The sequence below is a fragment of the Ranitomeya imitator genome, chromosome 6, assembly GCF_032444005.1.
Source record: "Ranitomeya imitator isolate aRanImi1 chromosome 6, aRanImi1.pri, whole genome shotgun sequence".
Lineage (NCBI taxonomy): Eukaryota > Metazoa > Chordata > Amphibia > Anura > Dendrobatidae > Ranitomeya > Ranitomeya imitator.
Genome location: NC_091287.1, coordinates 485,957,416 through 485,983,777, shown reverse-complemented (window position 1 = coordinate 485,983,777; position 26,362 = coordinate 485,957,416).

The following is a 26,362-nucleotide window of genomic DNA, read 5'->3' as shown; positions in this document are numbered from 1 at the left end:
ACACACCCCTAACCCTAATCCCAACAGTAACCCTAACCACACCCCTAACCCTGACACATCCCTAACCCTAATCCCAACCCTATTTCCAACCGTAAATGTAATCCAGACCCTAGCTGTAAATTTAGCCCCAACCCTAAACCTACCTTTAGCCTCAACCCTAACTGTAGCCCTAACCCTAGCCCCAACCCTAACCCTAACCCTAGCCCTAACCCTAACCCTAGCCCTAACTCTAACCCTAACCCTAGCGGCAAAATGGAAATAAATATTTTTTTAAATTATTTCCCTAACTAAGGGGGTGGTGAAGGGGGTTTGATTTACTATTTATAGCGGGTTTTCTAGCGGATTTTTGCAGGACGAGTTGACATTTTTATTGGTAACATTTTCGGGAACGTGACATTTTTTGATCGCTTTTTATTCCGATTTTTGTGAGAATGACCAAAAACCAGCTATTCATGAATTTCTTTTGGGGGGGCGTTTATACCATTCTGCGTTTGGTAAAATGGGTATAGCAGTTTTATTCTTCGCGTCAGTAAGATTACAGCAATATCTCATTTATATTTTTTTTATGTTTTGGCACTTTTATACTATAAAAACTATTTTATAGAAAAAATTATTATTTTTGCATCGCTTTATTCTGAGGACTATAACTTTTTAATTTTTTTGCTGATGATGCTTTATGGTGGCTCGTTTTTTGCGGGACAAGATGGCATTTTCAGCGGTACCATGGTTATTTATATCCGTCTTTTTGATCGCGTGTTATGCCACTTTTTGTTCGGCGGTATGACAATAAAGCGTTGTTTTTTGCCTCTTTTTTTTACGCTGTTCACTGAAGGGGTTAACTAGTGGGACAATTTTATAGGTTGGGTCATTACGGACGCGGCGATACTAAATATGTGTACTTTTATTGTTTTTTTTATTTAGATAAAGAAATGTATTTATGGGAACAATATATATATTTTTTTAGGAATTTTTTTTGCACATCTGAATATTTTTTTTATACTATAACATTGCCCCAGGGGGGCATCATGTTATAGTGTAAGATCGCTGATCTGACACTTTGCTGTGCACTCCTGGAGGCTTCCCGGCACCTGCTCTGAACAGGCGCTGGTAAGCCACCTCCCTGCAGGACCCGAATGCAGCACCGTGGCATTTTGGATCCGGGCCTACAGGGAGGAGGAGGTAAGAGACCCTCGGAGCAACGCGATCACATCCCCCTCCCTGCGCGATGCTTCCCTATACCGCCGGAACACTGCGATCATGTTTGATCGCAGTGTGCCGGGGGTTAATGTGCCGGGGGCGGTCCGTGAATGCTCCTGGAACATAGTGTCGGATGTCAGCTGCGATAGTCAGCTGACACCTGGCCGCAATCCCCCATGAGCGCGGCCGATCGCTATGATCGGCATACAGGCCCACCCCACCTCGACGGGATAGTACATTTAATGTCAGAAAGGGGTTAAAGAAGTGTTTGTCTGCCCCGTATTGATTCAACCAGATCCATCTGAACCGTTTATTGTGGAGGTGGACTCCTCTGAGGTGGGGGTGGGGGCGGTATTGTCCCAGGGATCTGCCACTTTGACTAACTTAAGACCATGTGCCTTCTTCTCAAAGAAATTCTCTTCTGTAGCAAAGAATTATGATGTAGGTAACAGAAAGTTATTGGCCATTAAGCTAGCATTTGAAGAATGGAAGCATATTTTGGAGGGGGCTTTCCATCGAATCACTGTGATTACAGATCATAAGAATCTGGCTTACATCAAGTCTGCCAAGACGTTGACACCGAGACAGGCGAGATATTCACTTTTTCTCGTGGTTTCAATTCTCTATTACCTTTTAGGCTTGGTTCTAAAAATGTCAAGGCTGATGCCTTTTCCCGTAGTCTGGACCCAATATCACTTCCTGAGCTTCCTTCCTCCATTCTTCAGCATTGGGTGGTTGTGGCTGGGGTGTCCTCGGTGTTGGAGCGAGAGATTCGTGAGGCTCAGTCTCTTGCTCCTCCGTAATTGTCAGTTAATAAGCTCTTTGGGTTCATTCAATTTCGTCTCAGGATACTTCGAGAGTTTCATGATTCTGCCCTGAGTGGACATCTGGGAATTTCAGTTACCTGTAAAGCTGTTTCTAGGTTGTTTTGGTGGTCCTCGTTGGCTTTGGATGTGGTTAAGTTCATGTCGTCCTGTGATGTATGTGCTAAAAGTTCCCATAGCCAGCCGGGGAATTGGTGCCTTTGCCAATTCCTAATAGACCATTGACTCATCTGTCCATGGATTTTATAACCGATCTTCCTTCTTCTAGTAGTAAAATGGTCATGTGGGTGGTGGTGGCAGATTTAGTAAGCAGGTGCATTTTGTACCTTTGACAGGTCTGCCTAATGCAGAGATGTTAGCTAAATTGTTTGTTGAACATGTTGTACGGTTGCATGGTGTGCCTGTGAGTGTGGTTTCTGACAGGGGAGAGTAGTTTGTGTCCGAGTTCTGGAGGACCTTTTGTAAAAGGTTGAGTGTCTGTTTGTCCTTTTCTTCAGCATATCATTCTGAGTCTAATGGTTAGACAGAGAGGAAAAATCAGTCCTTGGAACAAATCTTGCGTTGTTTGACCACTACCCAGCAGGACAATTGGTGTTTCTTTTTACCTGTGGCTGAATTTGCTTTTAACAATTGCATTAATCAGTCCATGGGTACCTCCCCTTTCTTCTGCAATTATGGGTTTCACCCTCATTTTGGGGAGTTTTCCCGACTGGATTCAGGGTGCCCTGGGACTGATCTAGCTGTGCAACGTTTGGGGGAGGTGTGGCAGGAGGTTCAGAGGAATATTAGGGAGGCTCAGGGAACGTATAAATTTTTTGCTGACAAAAGGCGATCTGTGGGGCCAGTATTCCGGGTTGGGGATAAGGTTTGGTTGTCCACCAGGAATATTAAGCTTAAAGTTCCTTCTGCTAAATTGGGGTCCAAGTTCATTGGCCCTTATGAGATTTTGGAGATGGTCAATCCTGTGGCCTTCCGTTTGCGCCTGCCCCCTGTCTTTATGGATTCCCAACGTGTTCCATAAGGCTCTTTTTAAACCTTTGGGGTTTTCCTCTGGGGAATCTCCATCTCCTTCGCCAGCCATTTCAGTGAATGGCCAGAATGAGTATGAGGTAGAACAGATTGAGGACTCTCGTATGGTCCGTCGCTCACTCCAGGATCTGGTCCATTGGAGGGGCTACGGTCCGGAGGACCGATCCTGGGTTCCGATGTGATTGGTCCATGCGGATCGGTTGGTCTGGACCTTTCATGCTCAGTATCCAGGGAAGACTGGGGGTCCGGTGGCCCCCATTGAGAGGAGGGTACTGTCATGATCCAGGTCGGGTTTGCTTCTTGCTTCTCTTTCCCTGACCTGGTCATGGAGGGATTAACTTTTCCTGCTTCTCTTTGGTTCTTGGGTAGCTATTTATTGGTGCTATTTTAGGTAGCCTTTGTCAGTGATAGTTCGGGTACTTGGCTGGACCAGCTGATCCATATACGCTAGTGATCCTTCTGCCTCTGACTTCCCGTGTGTGTGTCTGACCTGTTCCCAATCCCTGACTCAGTGTACGTTTGGTGATTTCCCTACAGTGTATGACTCAGCTTGAACTCTGAACTCCGCCTCATTTTTTCTGTCTCTGGTACTGCGTTCCCCGACTGGCTTATGACCCTCTGGCTTGTACCTTGACTCCTCTTTTCATCTCACATTTTGAATACCATCACTGATTTTGAAAACTTCACACTGGACCTTAAACAGCTTGGATTGTGTGCCTCTCCACTCTTCCTCCAGTCTCTGGGTACTTGATTTCCAAATGAAATGCATAATTTACTTTCATCTGAAAACAACACCTTGGACCACTGAGCAACAGTCCAGTTCTTTTTCTCCTTGGCCCAGGTAAGACGCTTCTGGTGTTGTCTATTGGTCATGTGTGGCTTGACACAAGGAATGTGACACTTGTAGCCCATGTCCTGGATACCTTTGTGTGTGGTGGCTCTTGAAGCAATGACTCCTACAGCAGTCCACTCCTTGTGAGTCTGCCCCAAATTTTTGAATGGCCTTTTCTTAACAATCTGTTCAAGCCTCCGCTTATCCCTGTTGCTTGTGCACCTTTTTCTACCACACTTTTTCCTTCCACTCAACTTTCCATTAATATGCTTGGATTTAGCACTCTGTGAACAGCCAGCTTCTTTAGCAATGACCTTTTGTGCCTTACCCTCCTTGTGGAGTGTGTCAGTGACTGACTTCTGGACCTCTGTCAGGTCAGCAGTCTTTCTCATGATTGTGGAGCCTACTGAAACAGACTAAGGGACCATTTTAAATGCTTAGGAAGCCTTTGCAGGTGTTTTTTTTGTTAATTATTCTAATTTACTGAGATAATGAGTTTTAGGGTTTTCATTGGCTGTAAGCCATAATCATCAACATTAACATAAATAAACACATGGAATAGATTGCTCTGTTTGTAATGACTCTATATAATATATGAGCTTCACTTTTTGTGTTGAAGAACTGAAATTAATTAACTTATTGATGATTCTGATTTTGTGAGAAGCACCTGTATATGAGTGGGTGTAACCATTGCTTCTAGGTGGTAAGAATCTTGTATGAATTGTGATTGACAGTTCAGCTGTTCCGAAGTGGTTGTCCAGTGGTGAAATATTGAAGAGAAGGAATATAAACCAGCTCACCCATGATGCATAAGCTGAGTTTCGGGAGCACGGACCCGCTGTGTCCAGGCATGTAGAATCCAAAAGAAAAAAATGTCCAGCTTCACTGAATCCATGAAAAAAGTTTTCTTTATTCACAAACTTAAAACTTAAAGGGAACCTGTCGCCTGAATTTGGCGGGACCGGTTTTCGGTCATATGGGCGGAGTTTTCAGGTGTTTTATTCACCCTTTCCTTACCCGCTGGCTGCATGTTGGCCGCAATATTGGATTGAAGTTCATTCTCTGTCCTCCGTAGTACACGCCTGCGCAAGGCTCATGGTTGAGTCTGTAGAGCTGTTTACGCATACTATAGCCTGGGAATCAGAGGTCTGCTCCAGAGCTTCTGTGAATCCAGATAAGGAAATGATCTGCATTAATGCCCAGAATCTTTGTGAGTCGGATCCAGGCCCAGATGAAGAAGGTTCTGAGCATAATGTAGACCTTTGTTCCCAAACTGTAACTCCTGTTGGTGGAGACAATGAGGAAGATGATGATGAGACTGAGATACCTAATTGGAACGAAAGCTTGACTTTTCAGTTAGGGCAGGAAGAGGTTGGCTTAGAGGATGATGGGTGTGAGAACACACAGGATGATGATGACGAGGTTGTAGACCCCACTTACTGTCAACCCCCAGTCCGCCAGTCAATGAGGTCAGCAGAGGAGGTGGAGGAGGATGCAAGTGACGAGTCTGACGACGAGGTAACGGTGCGCCTTCCTGGACAGAGACAGAGTACTGGAAGCACATAAACAACTGCATCCTCAACCCCAACTGTGCCTCAGACCAGAAGTCGTGGTAGCTCTTCTGGTCGCACAGGCTCTAAGCCTTGCATAGCCTGGGCATTTTTTGACATTGCAAAGGATGACCCAACTCATGTTGTCTGTAAGATTTGTCAACAAAAAAATCACTAGCTTGAGTACTTCATGCATGAACCGTCACATGGATATGAGGCATAAGTTGTAGTGGGAAGCTCACTGTGCTACAATGCGGCCTAGTGGGCCAGGTCAACCACTATCTGCCCCATCAAGTGCATCCGCGTCCTCTTCATCCTCCGTGACTGTGGGGACAGCAGTCACACATGGTTTTGGATGCAGACCTTCCACCTCTTCACCTGCAACAGCCAGTGTGATTGGCAGGTCGTCAGGACATTTGCAAGTGGAAACACCTGCTGGTGTTGAGCGCTCTCCGACATCGACACCACAATTTGATGAAGGCAACATAACATCTCCGCCTGCACCTTCCTCACAGACCAGCAGTTTGCCGGGGACACCCTATTCAACTCCGTCTAAGCACGGCAGCCAGCCTTCAGTCCCTTAGATGTGGACAAGTAAAAGACTATTTCCTCCTAGCCATGACAAAGCTAAGAGGTTGAATTTCTCCATCAGCAAGCTGTTGGCTACAGAAATGCTGCCTTTCCGCCTGGTGGACACAGAGGATTTTTGAGACCTTATGTCCGTCGCAGTGCCCCAGTACCAGATGCCCTGTCATCACTACTTCTCAAAGAAAGCTGTGCCTGCGCTGCACCAGCATGTCACACACAACATCACCGCTTCCTTGAGAAACTCTGTGTGACAGGGTGTATTTCACCACAGACACTTGGACGAGTAGACATGGACAGGGGCGTTACATGTTGGTGACTGGGCACTGGGTAACAACGGCGACATCAGGAGAAGGGGCTGCTGTCCAAGTCTTGCCGTCGCCACAAGTTGCTCATCGATCCTCTGTATCTAGAAGTTCCTCCACTGCTTCTGCCTCCTCAACCTCCTCTCGGTCCCCCACCTGCACCCAAAGCCTGTCTGGTAATGCCACCCGTGTTGTAACTGCGCAGAAGGAATCCTGCACACCTCCTCACTATGCTGTCACCAGGGCTCAACAGCATCAGGCAGTGTTGACATTGAAATATCTGGGAAATGTGAGTCACACAGCAGAGGAGTTGTGGTCAGCTCTGGAGACCAAGTTCCATCAATGGTTGTCTCCACTCAACCTGCAGCCAGGGAAGGCTGTGTGCGACAATGCTGCAAACCTGGGTGCGGCCCTTCGCCGGGGCAATGTCACACACGTGCCTTGTATGGCTTACATTTTGAACTTGTTGTCCAGCAATTTTTATCCCACAATCCCGGACTAGATGGGCTTCTGTAGAGGGCACGGTCGCTGTGTGCTCACTTCCACCGTTCGCATCCCGCAGCTCAACGACTTGCATCTCTACAGAAGTCATTGGGCCTGCCAGTTCACCGGCTGAAATGCGATGTGCCCACACCGTGGAATTCAACTCTGCACATGTTGCAGCGACTGTGGCAGCACCGACGAGCCCTGGTGCAATATGTTATGACGTATAGCCTGGGCCAACGAGATCAGGAGGTGGGGCAAATCATGCTGCAGGAGTGGTCCCAGATCAGGGACCTATGCACCCTTCTGCACAGTTTTGAAATAGCAACGAAGATGTTTAGTGCTAACGATGCCATTATCAGCATGACCATTCCGGTGATTTACATGCTGGAGCATACCTTACACAGTGTTCGGAGTCAGGTGGTGGAACAAGAGGAGGAGGAGGAGGAACAGGAGGAGTCGTATGCGGAAGGGATTATATCTCCAAGTTCAAGAAGGTTGGCAGCACCAAGGCGGCTGGCTTTGGAGGCTGGGGGAGAGGGATTACCGAGGGTGCATGGTAGCAGCCAAACTGTTGAGGAAGGTGCAGGAGGCAAGGAAGAAGTGGAGGACGAACTGGCACTGGGCATGGAAGACTCATCAGATGAGGCAGACCTTTATTAAATTTCTGTTGTGCAAGGTTGGGGGGAGAGGGCAGACGAAGGAAGCCTGATTCTCACCTCGCCACCACCAAGACAACAAGGACTTGGTCCTCCTGGATGCGCAAGACACATGAGTGCCTTGTTGCACTACATGCAACATGACCCTCGGATTGTCAGAATCCGAAGTAATGCCGACTACTGGGTTGCCACACTGTTATATCCCTGGTACAAAAGCAAATTTGGCGAAATAATTCCTGCCATAGAAAGGGATTCACACATGCAGGAGTATCAGCAGAGACTGTTACTGAATCTTACATCTGCTTTTCCACAAAACACCAGTGGTGCACGTAGTCAATCTCTGAGTTCTAACTTGCCAACCGTGGGACTATCGAGTTATCACTCAAACACATCACTGTAACAGTAACATCGTATCTGGTGGTAACAGCAATTTTTTCCAATCGTTTCAAGATTTTTTTAGACCATCCTTTGCAAGGCCACAGGAGACAAGAAGTCTGACGCACAGCCAATGCCTGGAGAGGATGGTACAAGAGTATCTCCAAGTTAACATCGATGCCATGACCCTTGCTCATTTTGGGCTTCCAATCTTGAAAAATGGCATGAGTTCGCCACTAATGCCTTAGAGATCTTGTTGTGTTTTCCCCCGCAGCCAGCATTCTCTCTGAACGTGTGTTCAGCGCTGCTGGTGGTGTGCTGACAGATAAGCGCATGCGGCTGTCCAGTGACAATGTAGACAGACTAACGTTCATCAAGATGAACAAATCCTGAATCCACAAGGACTTTTCTACCCCTGTGTCATCTTGGGGAGACTAAAAGCTTGATGATTTTTGAAAATCACCTCACCAACCGTTTTATAAAACTCTGGCGTACAATAACAAATTTTATTGTAGTACCGTGATAGCCAGAAAAATCGATGTGAATATTTTTCTGCCCAATGATGACAGAAGTATTCTAGGAGTTAGACCTTTATTTTGGTTAGCCAATAAAGGTATCACTCCTAGAATAATTCTGTCATCATTGGGCAGAAAAATATTCACAAAAAACTCTGGCGAAATTGATGCCACTTAAGTGGTGTCTGTGGCCGAATTTTTGGAAAAAAAGGAGACTCTTTTATTTAGTCCCCATGCTGAGTTTTACATCGTCAATTCCAGGTGGGTGGGGTCATCTGCAGAGTTGTTTACTCATACTATGGCCTGGGATTCAGAGGTCTGCTCCAAAGCTTCAGTGTCTGCTAGTCAGCAGAGTAGCCCAGCCACCCACCACCTGTTTACCTAAGTACTATTTTTAACTGCATCTAGCCCAGGAAATCGTTTTGTACCTAATAGCATTTTGTGCTACTCAGCAGAGTACCCCACCCATGAAGCAAGCTACACCGCCTTCTTTCTTTCACAATCTAGCCCCTCGGCTCTGGGGTGTCCACTCTCCCTCTAGCTCTCTCCTTCTCACAGGTGGACTACCGCGTGTTTTCACACTGTGGCGAATCTTTTGGGCCCAGGCATAAGAAGTCGTCGAGGTAATGGATAATATGTGCCGCCTTACAAAAGTCCATGCCAACACATTCGAGGAAGCAACTAAACGCCTCAAATAGTGAGCAGGATATGGAGCACCCCATGGGCAAACAGCGATCTGTGTAGTATGCTCCTTCACAGAAGCAGCCCAATGGGAGGACACTATTCGGAGGCACAGGTAGTAACCGGAACACCCCCTCAATGTCTGTTTTAGCCATTAGGGTGCCCCTTCCAAACTTCTTGACCCGCCTGATTGCCTCGTCAAAGGAGGTACAGTACATAGTACTGTACTTGGTTCCGTGTCGATGTTGTCGTTTACTGACCTGCCCCTTGGATATGACAAATGGTGGATTAGTCTGAATATATTGGGTTAATTTTTTGGCACAACTCCCAATGGGGGTACCACTACATCTTCTAAGGAAAGTGTTCTGAATGGACCCGCCGCCATTCTACCTAAAGATATTTATTTTTTTATTTTTTTTGTCAAGACGTCTGGGTGTTGGTAGAGTGAGTTTCGAATTTTACTCCAGCCTTTCTTGATTTTACATGGGCATGACATGCCTATATCTGTGTCTCCTCCTCCTTTTACTCCTCCACCTCTTTTCTTTTAGCATGATTCTATGTAGTTGTGACTTTTTCATGTTTGTTGTGTCTTCTGAGCAGTTTGTCAGCTTTTGGACACCTTTCAAGGTGTTTTCTATGTGTTTTCCATGTGTTTGTATGTGTTTGTGTTTGCCTGCCATTGGTTTCAATGGGGTTCGATGGTGTTCATTGAACGTTTGACGAACAGTTCGGCGAACACCTCCCTGTTCGACGAACCGAACCGAACCCAAACACTAGGGAGGTGGCTCAACACTACCTAGCACTCAACTTGGGATGCTTGAACAGAAGAATTTTATTTTGCAGTATACTCAAAACGTTTCGATTCAACATGAACCTTCTTCAGTTATGTATATGGAATACATATGAGGAACGTGCCCAGATGTCAGCGGGCCAGAATAAATCTATGAATAGGAGATGTAGCTGTGATATGCGGAGAGAGGTACTTTAGAGGAAATGAGTAATGTATGACGCCAGACGCGGAGTCCACCGGAGTCAAACGTTTTGAGCATACTGCAAAATAAAATTCTTCTGTTCAAGCATCCCAAGTTGAGTGCTAAGTTCTATGTTGATTTAGTAAATGGTGTGGGAGCCTAACTATAGCACCACTTAGTAGCTGTGCTCACGGTGTTGTTTCACATACTTTAGATACATCAGGCAGGTGTTTGCCTCTGTTAACAATTACATGCCTGTTAGTTTTTACGTCCATTGTAAAAAGAAAAACTGGACCATCCCTTTAAGAATGAGCTCTATACTGTTGGCCATAAAGTCTATGTGAGATGCCAAGGTGCGTAATAAGTTAAAAAGAATCTGTCACCCCCGGGACGTATATATGACCTATTAATATGCTAGGAACCATGTGTACATAGTGATGACTGTGCAGGGAGGAAGTAGGGAGCGCACCTTATGACTTGCCAGCACCTGTGCAGAAGACCCCTGAGTGCAGCATCCATAGAAGGGAGGATGAGGTATGTATTTCTGAGGGAGTACAGAGCGCAGGTGCAGGATTTCATGGCCATAACTGATGCTGATGGGAGGGGGGTAGTATTGTATTGAGACCAGGGGGCAGAGATTTCTTCCAGGCACCGCACGCTCCAGAGCCTGGAAGGAATCATTAGCATAAAGACAAAATATATCATTTCTCAGCAACAAGACCATTAATATGAGGCATACAGGTAGGACTAGTGTAACATTTCTATTACCTGTATGCCCATATTAATAGGTCATGTACATCCCGGGGGTGACAGATTCCCTTTAAGTCCATAAGTGGTTTACTTTACATACAAAGCTTTAAAAAAAATTAGTGATTGCACACTAATCTTTGCATAAAAAAAGAACGTTTACATTTATATACACCGGATTGCAGCTCAGTGTTAGCTTTATTCATCATATACATTTAACAGTTCTCCTTTCTATATTCTGTAGCGAATCTGAACATCCTGAAAGTTCTGTACAATTACCAGATTGGTTACATTGGGTAGCGCGGAAACCTTCAAAGAAGTTTTAGTTGTCTCTTTGCAGCTGTGCTTAATATAATGTGCTTCCATGGTAACTAACTGTACAATACTTTTGCTAATAATCAAGTTCCTATGCATAAAAGAATTGAAACAGATGTTACTATATTACCATATTATTAGGATTGGTTCTCTTTCCCTTATCCCTTCGGGTTGCACTTAGTCTTTCCTTCACGTTGCGTGACACCAGTCCAGGGTGAAGTTTGAAAGAACTGATGTTTTATTCTGCCATAGTGAATACAAATAATACAACGTACTTGAGAAAGACCCACTTGTGGTCGAAACGTTGTATTTATATTCTCTATGGTGGAATAAAACTTCAGTTCTTTTAAACTTCACCCTGAATTGGTCTTTTTTAATTTGCTGCATATATTACCGAGTGGGTTCCTTGGTCTATATGGATGTGCCTCCTACACAGTGAGTGCTGCCAACCACATTGTTTGATGTAGTGTTTATCAATAAGAGACATTAATCCCTGCTTAGCAGCAATGCCTTGGCAACCTGGAAGAGGAAGAGCATCAGAGGATAAGACTGATTGGCTGAGCAAGCTGGAGAAGACAGTACCAGAGAAGATGAGAGTTTTCAGCCATTACTGAAACGAGACAGCAATAATCCAGAAGGAAAGCACAGTGTGAGGACTGATAGTTCTGCAGCTCCATGTGGGAGGACCATGAGCCTTGGGGCTGCACCAGAAATACAGACCAGGCAGGTTACCTGGGGTTGCCAACCTCCTCCTGACTTTCCATAAGGCCGGAGTCACACAACCCTTTCACGACATGCGCAGTAATAGTACGGCGCATGTCGTGTCTCCCCCTTTGATGTGGCTCCGGCGGTACATGTTTTGTACAGCTGACATGTGCGCGCAATAGCGGCGGGTGAAATCACTATTCACCCGCCGCTATTAACCTGTTAAATGCCGCTGTCAAACGCAGACAGCGGCATTTAACCGGCGCTTCCGGCCGGGCGGCCGGAAATGATGTCATCGCTGACCCCCGTCACATGATCGGGGGTCGGCGATGCATCAGGATGGTAACCATAGAGGTCCTTGAGACCTCTATGGTTACTGATGCCGGCCTGCTGTGAGCGCCCCCCTGTGGTCGGCGCTCACAGCACACCTGCATTTCAGCTACTGTACATAGCAGCGATCTGATGATCGCTGCTATGTAGCAGAGCCGATCAGGCTATGCCAGCTTCTAGCCTCCTATGGAGGCTATTGAAGCATGACACAAGTAAAAAAAAAATGTATTTAAAAATATGAAAAAATATAAAAGTTTAAATCACCCCCCTTTCACCCCATCCTAAATAAAACAATAATAAAAAAAAAAACCTACACGTATTTGGTATCGCCGCGTTCAGAATCGCCCGATCTATCAATAAAAAAAAGCATTAACCTGACCGCTAAACAGCGTAGCGAGAAAAAAATCCGAAACGCCAGAATTACGTTTTTTTGGTCGCCGTAACATTGCATTAAAATGCAATAACGGGCGATCAAAAGAACCTATCTGCACCAAAATGGTATCATTAAAAACGTCAGCTCGGCACGCAAAAAATAAGCCCTCACCCGACCCCAGATCACGAAAAATGGAGACGCTTCGGGTATCGGAAAATGGCACTTTTTTTTTTTTTTTTAACAAAGTTTTGAATTTTTTTTCACCACTTGGATAAAAAATAACCTAGTCATCTTACATAGTTACATAGTTATTAAGGTTGAAGGAAGACTATAAGTCCATCTAGTTCAACCCATACCTAACCTAACATGCCCTAACATGTTGATCCAGAGTAAGGCAAAAAAAACCCATGTGGCAAAGAGTAAGCTCCACATTGGGGAAAAAAATTCCTTCCCGACTCCACATACGGCAATCAGACTAGTTCCCTGGATCAACGCCCTATCAAGGAATCTAGTGTATATACCCTGTAACATTATACTTTTCCAGAAAGGCATCCAGTCCCCTCTTAAATTTAAGTAATGAATCACTCATTACAACATCATACGGCAGAGAGTTCCATAGTCTCACTGCTCTTACAGTAAAGAATCCGCGTCTGTTATTATGCTTAAACCTTTTTTCCTCCAAACATAGAGAATGCCCCCTTGTCCCTGTTTCAGGTCTATGATTAAAAAGATCATCAGAAAGGTCTTTGTACTGTCCCCTCATATATTTATACATTAACATAAGATCACCCCTTAGTCTTCGTTTTTCCAAACTAAATAGCCCCAAGTGTAATAACCTATCTTGGTATTGCAGACCCCCCAGTCCTCTAATAACCTTGGTCGCTCTTCTCTGCACCCGCTCCAGTTCAGCTATGTCTTTCTTATACACCGGAGACCAGAACTGTGCACAGTATTCTAAGTGTAGTCGAACTGGTGACTTGTATAGAGGTAAAATTATGTTTTCCTCATGAGCATCTATTCCTCTTTTAATGCATCCCATTATTTTAATTGCCTTTGTAGCAGCTGCCTGACACTGGCCCCTGAATATGAGTTTGTCATCCACCCATACACCCAGGTCTTTTTCATTGACGGTTTTGCCCAGAGTTTTAGAATTAAGCACATAATTATACATCTTATTACTTCCACCCAAGTGCATGACCTTACATTTATCCCCATTAAAGCTCATTTGCCATTTATCAGCCCAAGCTTCTAGTTTACATAAATCATCCTGTAATATAAAATTGTCCTCCTCTGTATTGATTACCCTGCAGAGTTTAGTGTCATCTGCAAATATTGAAATTCTACTCTGAATGCCCCCTACAAGGTCATTAACCCCTTAATCCCATATGACGTACTATCCCGTCCAGGTGACCTGGGACTTAATTCCCAGTGATGGGATAGTACGTCATATGCGATCGGCCGCGCTCACGGGGGGAGCGCGGCCGGGTGTCAGCTGACTATCGCAGCTGACATCCGGCACTATGTGCCAGGAGCAGTCACGGACCGGCACACCGCGAAGAAAAAAAGGTTCGCGATGTGCCGGTGGTACAGGGAAGCATCGCGCAGGGAGGGGGCTCCCTGCGTGCTTCCCTGAGACGATCGGTACACTGTGATGTACTCACCGTGTACCGAGCGTCTTCTCCCTGCAGTCCCCGGATCCAAAATGGCCGCGGGGCTGCATCCGGGTCCTGCAGGGAGTACTTCCGGGTCGCCTGCAGGTGCTGGTAAGCCTGCAGCGATGTCAGTGAGATCGCCGATCTTACAGAGTGCTGTGCAAACTGTAAGATCGGCGATCTGTGATGTCCCCCCCTGCGACAAAGTAAAAAAGTAAAAAAAAAAATTTCCACATGTGTAAAAAAAAAGAAAAAAATTACTAAATAAATAAATAAAAAAAATATTATTCCCATAAATACATTTCTTTATCTAAAAAAAAAAATAAATGTACACATATTTAGTATCGCCGCATCCGTAACGACCTGACCTATAAAACTGTCCCACTAGTTAACCCCTTCAGTGAACACGGTAAGAAAAAAAAAAACGAGCCAAAAAACAACGCTTTATTATCATACCGCCGAACAAAAAGTGGAATAACACGCGATCAAAAAGACGGATATAAATAACCATGATACCGCTGAAAACGTCATCTTGTCCCGCAAAAAACGAGCCACCAATAATCATAATAAGCAAAAAAATAAAAAAGTTATAGTCCTGAGAATATAGCGATGCCAAAATAATTATTTTTTCTATAAAATAGCTTTTATCGTATAAAAGCGCCAAAACATAAAAAAATGATATAAATAAGGTGTCGCTGTAATCGTACTGACCCGACGAATAAAACTGCTTCATCCACTTTACCAAACGCGGAACGGTATAAACGCCTCCCCCAAAAGAAATTCATGAATAGCTGGTTTTTGGTCATTCTGCCTCACAAAAATCGGAATAAAAAGTGATCAAAAACTGTCACGTGTCCAAAAATGTTACTAATAAAAACGTCAACTCGTCCCGCAAAAAACAAGACCTCACATGACTCTGTGGACCAAAATATGGAAAAATTATAGGTCTCAAAATGTGGAGACGCAAAAACTTTTTTGCTATAAAAAAGCGTATTTTAGTGTGTGACGGCTGCCAATCATAAAAATCCGATATAAAAAACACTTTAAAAGTAAATCAAACCCCCCTTCATCACCCCCTTAGTTAGGGAAAAACAATAAAATTAAAAAAATGTATTTATTTCCATTTTCCCATCAGGGCTAGGGTTAGGGCTAGGGTTAGGGTTGGGGCTAGGGTTAGGGGTTGGGGCTAGGGTTAGGGCTAGGGTTGGGGCTAGGGTTGGGGCTAGGGTTAGGGCTAGGGCTAGGGTTAGGGCTAGGGTTAGGGTTGGGGTTGGGGTTAGGGTTGGAGCTAAAGTTAGGGTTAGGGTTGGGGCTAAAGTTACGGTTAGGGTTGGGGCTAAAGTTAGGGTTAGGGTTGGGGCTAAAGTTAGGATTAGGGTTTGGATTATATTTATGGTTGGGATTAGGGTTGGGATTAGAATTAGGGGTGTGTCAGGGTTAGGGGTGTGGTTAGGGTTACAGTTGAGATTCGGGTTAGGGGTGTGTTAGGGTTAGGGTTTCAGGTAGAATTGGGGAGTTTCCACTGTTTAGGCACATCAGGGGCTCTCCAAACGCGACATGGCGTCCGATCTCAATTCCAGCCAATTCTGCGTTGAAAAAGTAAAACAGTGCTCCTTCCCTTCCGAGCTCTCCGGTGCGCCCAAACAGGGGTTTACCCCAACATATCGGGTATCAGCGTACTCAGGACAAATTGGACAACAACTTTTGTGGTCTAATTTCTTCTCTTACCCTTGGGAAAATAAAAAATTGGGAGCAAAAGATCATTTTTGTGAAAAAATATGATTTTTTATTTTTACGGCTCTGCATTATAAACTTCTATGAAGCACTTGGTGGGTCAAAGTGCTCACCACACATCTAGATAAGTTCCTTAAGGGGTCTACTTTCCAAAATGGTGTCACTTGTGGGGGGTTTCAATGTTTAGGCACATCAGGGGCTCTCCAAACGCAACATGGCGTCCCATCTCAATTCCAGTCAATTTTGCATTGAAAAGTCAAATGGCGCTCCTTTCCTTCCGAGCTCTGCCATGCGCCAAAACAGTGGTTTATCCCCACATATGGGGTATCATCGTACTCAGGACAAATTGTACAACAACTTTTGGGGTCCATTTTCTCCTGTAACCCTTGGAAAAATAAAACAAATTAGAGCTGTAATATATTTTGTGTGAAAAAAAGTTAAATGTTCATTTTTATTTAAACATTCCAAAAATTCCTGTAAAACACCTGAAGGGTTAATAAACTTCTTGAATGTGGTTTTGAGCACCTTGAGGGGTGCAGTTTTTAGAATGGTGTCACACTTGGGTATTTTCTATCATATAGACCCCTTAAAATGACTTCAAATGAGATGGGGTCCCTAAAAAAAAAATGGTGTTGCAAAAATGAGAAATTGCTGGTCAAATTTTAACCCTTATAACTCCCTAACAAAACAAAATTTTGGTTCCAAAATTGTGCTGATGTAAAGTAGACATGTGGGAAATGTTACTTATTAAGTATTTTGCATGACATATCTCTGTGATTTAAGAGTATAAAAATTCAAAGTTGGAAAATTGCGAAATTTTCAAAATTTTCGCCAAATTTCCGTTTTTTTCACAAATAAATGCAAGTTGTATCGAATAAATTTTACCACTAACATGAAGTACAATACGTCCCGAGAAAACAATGTCAGAATCGCCAAGATTTGTTGAAGCGTTCCAGAGTTATAACCTCATAAAAGGACAGTGGTCAGAATTGTAAAAATTGGCCCGGTCATTAACGTGCAAACCACCCTCGGGGCTTAAGGGGTTAATAAATGTTATAAAGAAGAGGGTCCAATACTGACCCCTGTGGTACCCCACTGCTAACCGCTACCCAGTCCGAGTGTGTTCCATTAATAACCACCCTTTGTTTCCTATCCCTGAGCCAGCTCTTAACCCACTTACACATATTTTCCCCTATCCCCATTATTCTCATTTTATGTATCAACCTTTTGTGTGGCACCGTATCAAAAACTTTTGAAAAGTCCATATACACTACATCTACTGGGTTCCTTTGGTCCAGTCCGGAACTTACCTCTTCATAGAAACTGATCAAATTAGTCTGACATGAATGGTCCCTAGTAAACCCGTGCTGATACTGGGTCATGAGGTTATTCCTCTTCAGATACTCCAGTATAGCGTCCCTTAGAATGCCCTCCAGGATTTTACCCACAGTAGAGGTTAAGCGTACTGGCCTATAATTTCCGAGTTCAGTTTTTGTCCCCTTTTTGAATATTGGCACCACATTTGCTATACGCCAGTCCTGTGGTACAGACCCTGTTATTATGGAGTCTTTAAAGATTAAAAATAATGGTCTATCAATGACTGTACTTAATTCCTGCAGTACTCGAGGGTGTATCCCATCCGGGCCCGGAGATTTGTCAATTTTAGTGATTTTTAGACGCCGCCGCACTTCCTGCTGGGTTAACCAGGTGACATTTAATGGGGAATTTTTATCACTACTCATTTTGTCCACCATGGGATTTTCTTGTGTAAATACTGATGAAAAAAAGTCATTTAGCATATTGGCTTTTTCCTCATCCTCATCCACCATTTCACCCAGACTATTTTTAAAGGGGCCAACACTATCATTTTTTAGTTTCTTACTATTCATGTAGTTAAAGAATATTTTGGGATTATTTTTACTCTCTCTGGTAATGAGTCTCTCTGTCTCAATCTTTGCTGCCTTGATTTGCTTTTTACAGAATTTATTTAATTTTTTGTATTTATTTAATGCCTCCTCACTACCTACTTCCTTTAATTCTCTAAATGCTTTCTTTTTGTCACTTATTGCGCCCCTTACAGCTCTATTTAGCCATATTGGTTTCCTCCTATTACTAGTATGTTTATTCCCATACGGTATATACTGTGCACAGGTCCTATCCAGGATGTTAATAAACGTCTCCCATTTTCTTTGTGTATTTTTGTGTCTCAGGATATCGTCCCAGTTAATTGCACCAAGATCCTCTCTCATCTGTTGTAAATTTGCCCTCCTGAAGTTTAGTGTCCTTGTAACCCCTCTATTACAAATCTTATTAAAGGATACATGAAAACTTATTATTTTGTGATCGATATTTCCCAAGTAACCCCCAACCCTTATTTTTGATATGCGGTCTGTCCTGTTCGTTAATATTAGGTCTAGCAGTGCCCCCCTTCTTGTTGGGTCCTGAACCAGTTGTGAAAGGTAATTGTCTCTCATAGTTGTCAAAAACCGATTACCTTTGCTGGAACTGCAGGTTTCTGTTCCCCAATCTATTTCAGGGTAGTTGAAGCCCCCCATAATAATGACTTCTTCTTGAGTCGCAGCTTCATCTATTTGCTTTACGAGGATATTCTCCATTGCTTCCATTATTTTTGGAGATTTATAACCAACCCCTATCAGTAATTTATTATTTTTTCTCCCTCCCCTTATCTCCACCCACAGGGATTCTACATTTTCATTAAATTCACCTATATTATCACGCCGGATGGGTTTTAAGGACAATTTTACATTTAGACACAACCCACCCCCTCGCTTATCTGTACAGTCATTTCTGAACAGACTATAGCCCTGCAAGTTAACAGCCAGTCATGGCTCTCATCCAGCCATGTTTCAGATATCCCCACCATGTCATAATTATGCTTCAACAACATTAGTTCTAATTCATCCATTTTGTTGGCGAGGCTTCTGGCATTAGTATACATGCACTTGATGTTCCTCTCTGTACCTCTACTCTTTCATGTTAGATGTCTATGAACTCGCAATGACCTAGAGAATCACAATGGTAGGTTAGTTTTACCATTTAATGAACCTAGCAAAAAAGCCAAACAAAAAACAAGTGTAGGATTGCACTTTTTTTGCAATTTCACCACACTTGGAATTTTTTTCCCGTTTTCTAGTAAAAGACATGGTAAAACCAATGGTGTCGTTCAAAAGTACAACTCGTCCCGCAAAAAATAAGCCCTCACATGACCATATTGACAGAAAAATAAAAAAGTTATGGCTCTGGGAAGGAGGGAAGTGAAAAATGAAACCGCAAAAACGAAAAAGGGCCGCGACTTGAAGGGGTTAGCGTATGAAAAATCGGTCCGATTCTTCCGCCCGAGAATCGCACAAATGTTCTCCATATGGTCATCCATGTGTAATGCGTTTGCAATGCGATGATGTAATTTCCTTGCATCTAAGTATTCATATGACATCCGTATGGCTTTACATTTCTCACTGCTTTTCCTCATTGAATTTAATGGCTCAATGGGCTGAAATGAGAAAAATATGTGCACATTTCTTGCAAGTCACACAGATGGCCCGTATAGTGTGCGATTTTTTTCTCTCGCACCCATAGACTTGCATTGGCGAGACTCAGCCGATATAAGTGTAAAGTCTCAGCATGCTGCTAGTTCACTTGCATGCTGAATATGCCCAAGATAAAACGGTGATCTGAGTTTCCCCATAGGTTATTACTGGTCTGAGTGCAATGCGATGTTTTATCTCAAGAACTCGTGCCTATTATACGCTAGTGTGACTCCGGCCTAAAGGATATGAACGCTGCCTTTCATTCCTAAGCAACTGAATCCCAAAGCCCCAGGCTGGAATCCTGTGTGATTGCAGAACAATCATAACTAGGAAAAAGTAGCTTGCTAGGACTTGTGGTTCCACTGGGGAGAAGTATATAAGAGCTATCTAAAGGGATCATTGCTGAGACTTGTGCTCCAATGCTGTAGTCGTTAGAATAGGACCAGCCATGGAGGGAACTTTGTTCCTATGGTAGTACGTGCACCAACGGTTTCTGTAAGCACACCACCATCCGCAGCAACCGTGCCCCAACATTGGACTGTGCTGTTTCCATTGCTGCAGCTATTTGCAGTTTAAAGGGAATCTGTCACCCCATGGGACTTATATGAGCTATTAATATGGGCATACAGGTGACAGAAATGTTAAACTAGTGCTACCTGTGTTGACAAATCTTTATTTTCTTTCATTATACTAATGATGTCTTCAATGCTTCGGGGCATGTGGTGCCTGGAAGAAATGCCGGCTTTCTGTCATTTTAATACTAACCCCTCCCATGCACATCAGTTGTGGCACCTGAATCTCGTGCCAGTGTCCTGTAGTGATGAGCGAGTGGTACTCTTTGCTTGGTTGGTCTCCAAAGTATTTGTGACTGCTTGGAGATGTAGCTATTGTTGATAGAGCAGCATGATTTACAGCTGCTAGCCAGCCTGAGTACATGTGGGGGTTGCCTGGTTGCTAGGGAATCCCCACATGTAATCAAGCTGTCTAGTAGCCGCAAATCATGCAGCTGCGGCAAGGAATACTAAATCTCCAAGCAGTCACAAATACTCGGAGACCACCCGAGCTTGCTCTGGAAAACCCGAGCAACGAGTATATTTGCTCATCACTAGTGTCCTGCACTCCCTCCACAATTCATACCTTTTGTTCCTTTCTATGGGCAATGTATTCAGGGATCTTCTTCTAACATTCTGTTGTGGTTTGAAGGTTTTAGTTCCAGAATCACAGCAACTGGACCACCAGTGATCAATCATTTATCACTTTTCCTTTGATTAGCTGATAAGTCATAAACGGGTTTAGGAGTTGAGCACGCAAAATGCCTAGCAAATGATGGCTGTGTTATACAGCTGATATCTGCCTGTAACAGCAGCGACGACAGCAAGCTCCAGTCGCTGCTGTTTAACCCTTTAAATACTGTCAATCGCTTGTGTACTGGTTAAATTCCTCCCCACCCCACACAATTTGATTATTGTAATGCCAATGGGTTATCATTGGTTATCATGGTTACTGGGGACCTACTGAAGACCTCCGTTATTGCCATCTTTGTCCTGTGACGAGGTTTTATAGAAGAACCATCTTTGTCTTGTGACTAGGTTTTATGGAAGAACAACATTTTTCTATAATATATAATTATAACAATTGAAAAAATAAGCATATTTTTATAACCTGGAAACTAATTTTGACCTTGAAACTTAATTTGCACTGCACAATGAACTTGAGCAAAACCCCAAAACCCTAGGAGGAATTGTGTGTTTTTTCTTCACCTTTTTACTGCACTTGGATCTTTTTCCATTTTCTAGTACTTGATAATGATATTGAGAATGTCATAATAATGATATTAAAAACCACAATTCATCCCTCAAAAAATAACCACTCGTATGGCTATGTTGATGGAAAAAATATTATGACTGTTGGAAGAGTATGAGGAAAAAGAAAAAGCGCAACAACTGAAACTAGCCACTGCGGGAAAGGGTTAAAGATATTTGGACATTGGACAACATTGTCATAAGAAACTTATGTCTCTTGCCCTTCATGTACTTGGCAAAATATATTTGTTAGTTAGCGAAAATTAGTACCCCTGTAAAAAAGAAAGATAGAAGTCATCTATAAGGCCGGCATCACACACAGCGTATGAAAATACGGTCCGTATATTACGGCCGTAATACGCTGAAAAGTCCCGAAAATAGTGGTCCGTAGCTCCTACGTAGGCAGGGTGTGTCACCGTTTTTTGCGCATGGCATCCTCCGTATGTAATCCGTATGGCAGCCGTAATGCGTGTTTTTATCGCAGGCTTGCAAAACCGACATACGGCTATACAAGGGATCCATGTGTTAAAAAAAAACAAAAACATATATACTGTCTCTCTCTCTATATATACATATATATATGTCAGTGAGACACATATATGTATATATATATATATTAATATTTCATCCAGCACGATATAGCAGAAAGCCGGTAATTCAATTACCGGCTTTTGCTTTCTCCTTCCTAAACCCGACATGATATGAGACCTGGTTTACATACAGTAAACCATCTCATATCCCCCTTTTTTTTGCATATTCCACACTACTAATGTCAGTAGTGTGTATATGCAAAATTTGGCCGTTCTAGCTATTAAATTAAAGGGTTAAATGGCGGAAAAAATTGGCGTGGGCTCCCGCACAATTTTCTCCGCCAGAGTAGTAAAGCCAGTGACTGAGGGCAGATATTAATAGCCTGGAGACGGTCCACGGTTATTGGCCCCCCCTGGCTAAAAACATCTGCCCCCAGCCACCCCAGAAAAGGCACATCTGGAAGATGCGCCTATTCTGGCACTTGGCCACTCTCTTCCCATTCCCGTGTAGCGGTGGGATATGGGGTAATGAAGGGTTAATGTCACCTTGCTATTGTAAAGTGACATTAAGCCAAATTAATAATGGAGAGGCGTCAATTATGACACCTATCTATTATTAATTCAATACTAGTAAAGGGTTAAAAAAAAACCACACACACATTATTAAAAATTTATTTATTGAAAGAAATCACAAAGGCTGTTGTATTAATTTATTCTACTCTCAATCCACTCACAGAAGACCCTCGATCTGTAAATTAAAAAAAAAATAATAAACCAACAATATACATACCTTCCGAGGATCTGGCACGTCCAACGATATAGATCCATCTGAAGGGGTTAAAATATTTTGCAGACACGAGCTCCGCTAATGCAGGATGCTCATTTCTGCAAAACCCCGGCGAATAAAGCTAAATATAGGTCAATGATCTATATTTAGCTTCATTTGCGGTGAGACGCCCTCTGCTGGCTGTTCCTAGATCGTGGGAACTTTCCTAGAAAGCTCCCTTGCTCGAGATCATAAGAGGGCGCCCTCTGCTGGTTGTCCTCATATGAACTCGAGCAAGGGAGCTTTCTAGGAAAGTTCCCACGATCTAGGAACAGCCAGCAGAGGGCGCCTCACCGCAAATGAAGCTAAATATAGATCATTGACCTATATTTAGCTTTATTCGCCGGGGTTTTGCAGAAATGAGCATCCTGCATTAGTAGAGCTCGTGTCTGCAAAATATTTTAACCCCTTCAGATGGATCTACATCGTTGGACGTGCCAGATCCTCGGAAGGTATGTATATTGTTGGTTTATTATTTTTTTTTAATTTACAGATCGAGGGTCTTCTGTGAGTGGATTGAGAGTAGAATAAATTAATACAACAGCCTTTGTGATTTTTTCAATAAATTAATTTTTAATAATGTGTGTGTGTGTTTTTTTTTAACCCTTTACTAGTATTGGATTAATAATGGATAGGTGTCATAATTGACGCCTCTCCATTATTAATTAGGATTAATGTCACCTTACAATAGCAAGGTGGCATTAACCCTTCATTACCCCATATCCCACCGCTACACGGGAATGGGAAGAGAGTGGCCAAGTGCCAGAATAGGCGCATCTTCCAGATGTGCCTTTTCTGGGGTGGCTGGGGGCAGATGTTTTTAGCCAGGGGGGGGCCAATAACCGTGGACCCTATCCAGGCTATTAATATCTGCCCTCAGTCACTGGCTTTACTACTCCGGCGGAGAAAATTGTGCGGGAGCCCACGCCAATTTTTTCCGCCATGTAACTCTTTACTTTACTAGCTAGAATGGCCAAATTTTGCATATACACACTACTAACATTAGTAGTGTGGAATATGCAAAAAAAAATGGTGATATGAGATAGTTTACTGTATGTAAACCAGGTCTCATATCATGTCGGGTTTAGGAAGGAGAAAGCAAAAGCCGGTAATTGAATTACCGGCTTTTCTCTCTAACAGCGCTGCGTATTCCTCGCAAGTCACACTGCTGGTCCGTGTGTAATCCGTATTTTTGGGGCTTCCATAGACTTTCATTGACGTTTTATTTGCGCAATACGGTGACAAACGCAGCATGCTGCGATTTTCTACGGCCGTAGAAAGCCGTATAATACGGATCAGTTTAATACGGCAGATAGGAGCAGGGGCATAGAGAATAATTGTGCCGTATTTTTTGCGAGTTTTACGGACGTAGTTTCTGCGCTCTTACGTCCATAAAACTCGCAAGTGTGACGCCGGCCTTATTGTGCTCACATTACAAAATAATTACTTACAAAGACTTAACGCTAACATTAGAATTTGTAGTCTTCGTTGTTGATAACATTCTTCATAGCTATCATCAACCTCGCATATCAGGCTTATTTTGTAGGAATCTGTTTCCCATTTTGCTGGCTGAAATGTCTTTCTTGCCATAAAACTGTTGATTATAAGCATCTGAATAACTGGTAGATGGCCATGGGGCAAGATCAATTGTTTTGATTGACAGTTGCCTTCATATGAGCATTCTCTGAGTGTTTCCCAGGCAGTCGAATAGGAAACCATGTGTTTGTTGGTTTAGAGGTACTTTTCCTTGTAGGGTCAATATGTGTCAATGGCAATATTGGGGTTATGTCGGGATGGCTGTGTTTGTGTGTTTTCACACTGATAATCTTGCATATAATTTTTTGCTGTACTATTACAGTATTGTGGGGACACTAACATTGGAATGAAGAGTTGTCCCAAATGGTTTTTCAATAAAAATATTTAGATTACAAATTTTGTGATTTTTAGTCTCTAGTTTTAGAAAAACAAAATATTGCAGTCTTCACATATGCAATAAGAAAACATACATTACACTGATATTTTCTGGCTTTTGCTGCTCAATATTCAAATTTGCTCTACAGACTGGAGCAGAGTCAAAAGAGTCATCTCATTTTCATTATTTTTTTTAATTTATATTCTTAATATGTAGTTTAATTATATATATTACACTGCTGGAAGTTATAAGGAAGAATTAAAAGAATAAAAAAATATATACACTATACAGATAAGGCTCCGTATACATTTCCCTTGCACCTCTCTGGTCAATGGAAGGCGGAGATTGCGAGCTATATTAGAACTTATTTTTTGTGCTTCGAGGTGTAGTTTTCAATGGTATCACTTTGGAATCCATAAGACTTTTTAATTTAGCGTAATTTGTATGGCTTTTAAGAGGGGGAAAAAAAGCAATAAATCTACAAATATTTAAACATTTTATGGCAATCACCATGTTAAGTTTATTTACAAAGGTATCAAACTTATATTGTTTTATTAATTTTGCACAAAACAATCCTTTAAAAAAATAATTTGGGGGGTTACCTGTCCTTTATTTTTCCATTCTTAGAAGGCTTATTTCATGTGGGGGAAGCTGCAGATTTTAGTGGTACTAGTTTGAGTATATACAACTTTTAATAAATGTATTTTTTCATTTTTCAAAGGGTTTGTCCACTATTAGGACAACTCCTTCTTAAACTAAATGTTCAACGCTGATAAAATAATAAAGGGTATACTCATCTCCTGTGCCAGTGCTATTCCCACGGTGTCCGCATTCGCTCTCTCCAGGGCTGTGATGCGGTGTTGTGACACGTGACGCTTGTGCCCAATCAGCGCTGGCATCACTTTCTCCGCCTTCGGACAAACTGAACATGAAGCGGGAGTCAGACTGCAGCTGATCCCGGACTTCCTCTTCATGTTCAGTTTGTCTGAAGGCGGAGACAGTGATGCCAGCACTGATTGGATGCCTGGCATCATGTGTCATTCCACTGCATCGCAACCCCAACACCGCGAATGCTAACACCACTGGAAAGGCGCCGGCACGGGAGGTGAGCATAGGCTTTATTATTTTATTGGGGCCGAACATTTAGTTTTAGAATGTGTTGTTCTATTAGTGGACAACCCTTTTAAGGGTTAAGAACAAAATCAGCAATTCTGGCATTCTTTTTTCATATTTTTTTTTTAAAAGTTCACTGATTAAATGAATGATGAAATTTGTTTTACTAATCAGACAATGGGACTGGAGCATGCAATCCTTTTATTGTTTAGATTATTCACTGCCCTACTTATTTAGCTCAGTATTTTACTCCATCTTGTCAATGTAAAGGGCTCGTTCACGTGGCCATATTGTAGGTCTGACTGCCATGCGACAAAACATCGGATAGCACTTGGACCAATTTTTTGGTATGGGGTCTTGCACATGTCCAAAATTTTCCTTGGACATCACTGCATACCAGAGTTTCAGCCGATATTAATATTGCACTTGGATATCCAAGTCAATGAGTCCTTGGAAACCATTGGACTACACTCGGATGACACATGAGTTCAGTTCGATTTTCACAAACTGATAGAATCTAGAAGATGGAGAAATGCTTTTTTCATCTTCTTCTCAACCAAGAGAATTGGATCACACTCTGATCACCCTCTGTCATGTGACCCTAGCCTTATACTGATAAGCAGCCTATTAAACACTGTTTATGGCAGGAATTAATGGCCTTTTGAACATTGTAGACGCCACCCCAAGATCACAGTTGGGAATGGGTATTGAGCTGTAAAAAGAAAACGCTTGACCTCTGTCAAATGCCTTAGATGTTGAGGTAGTTATG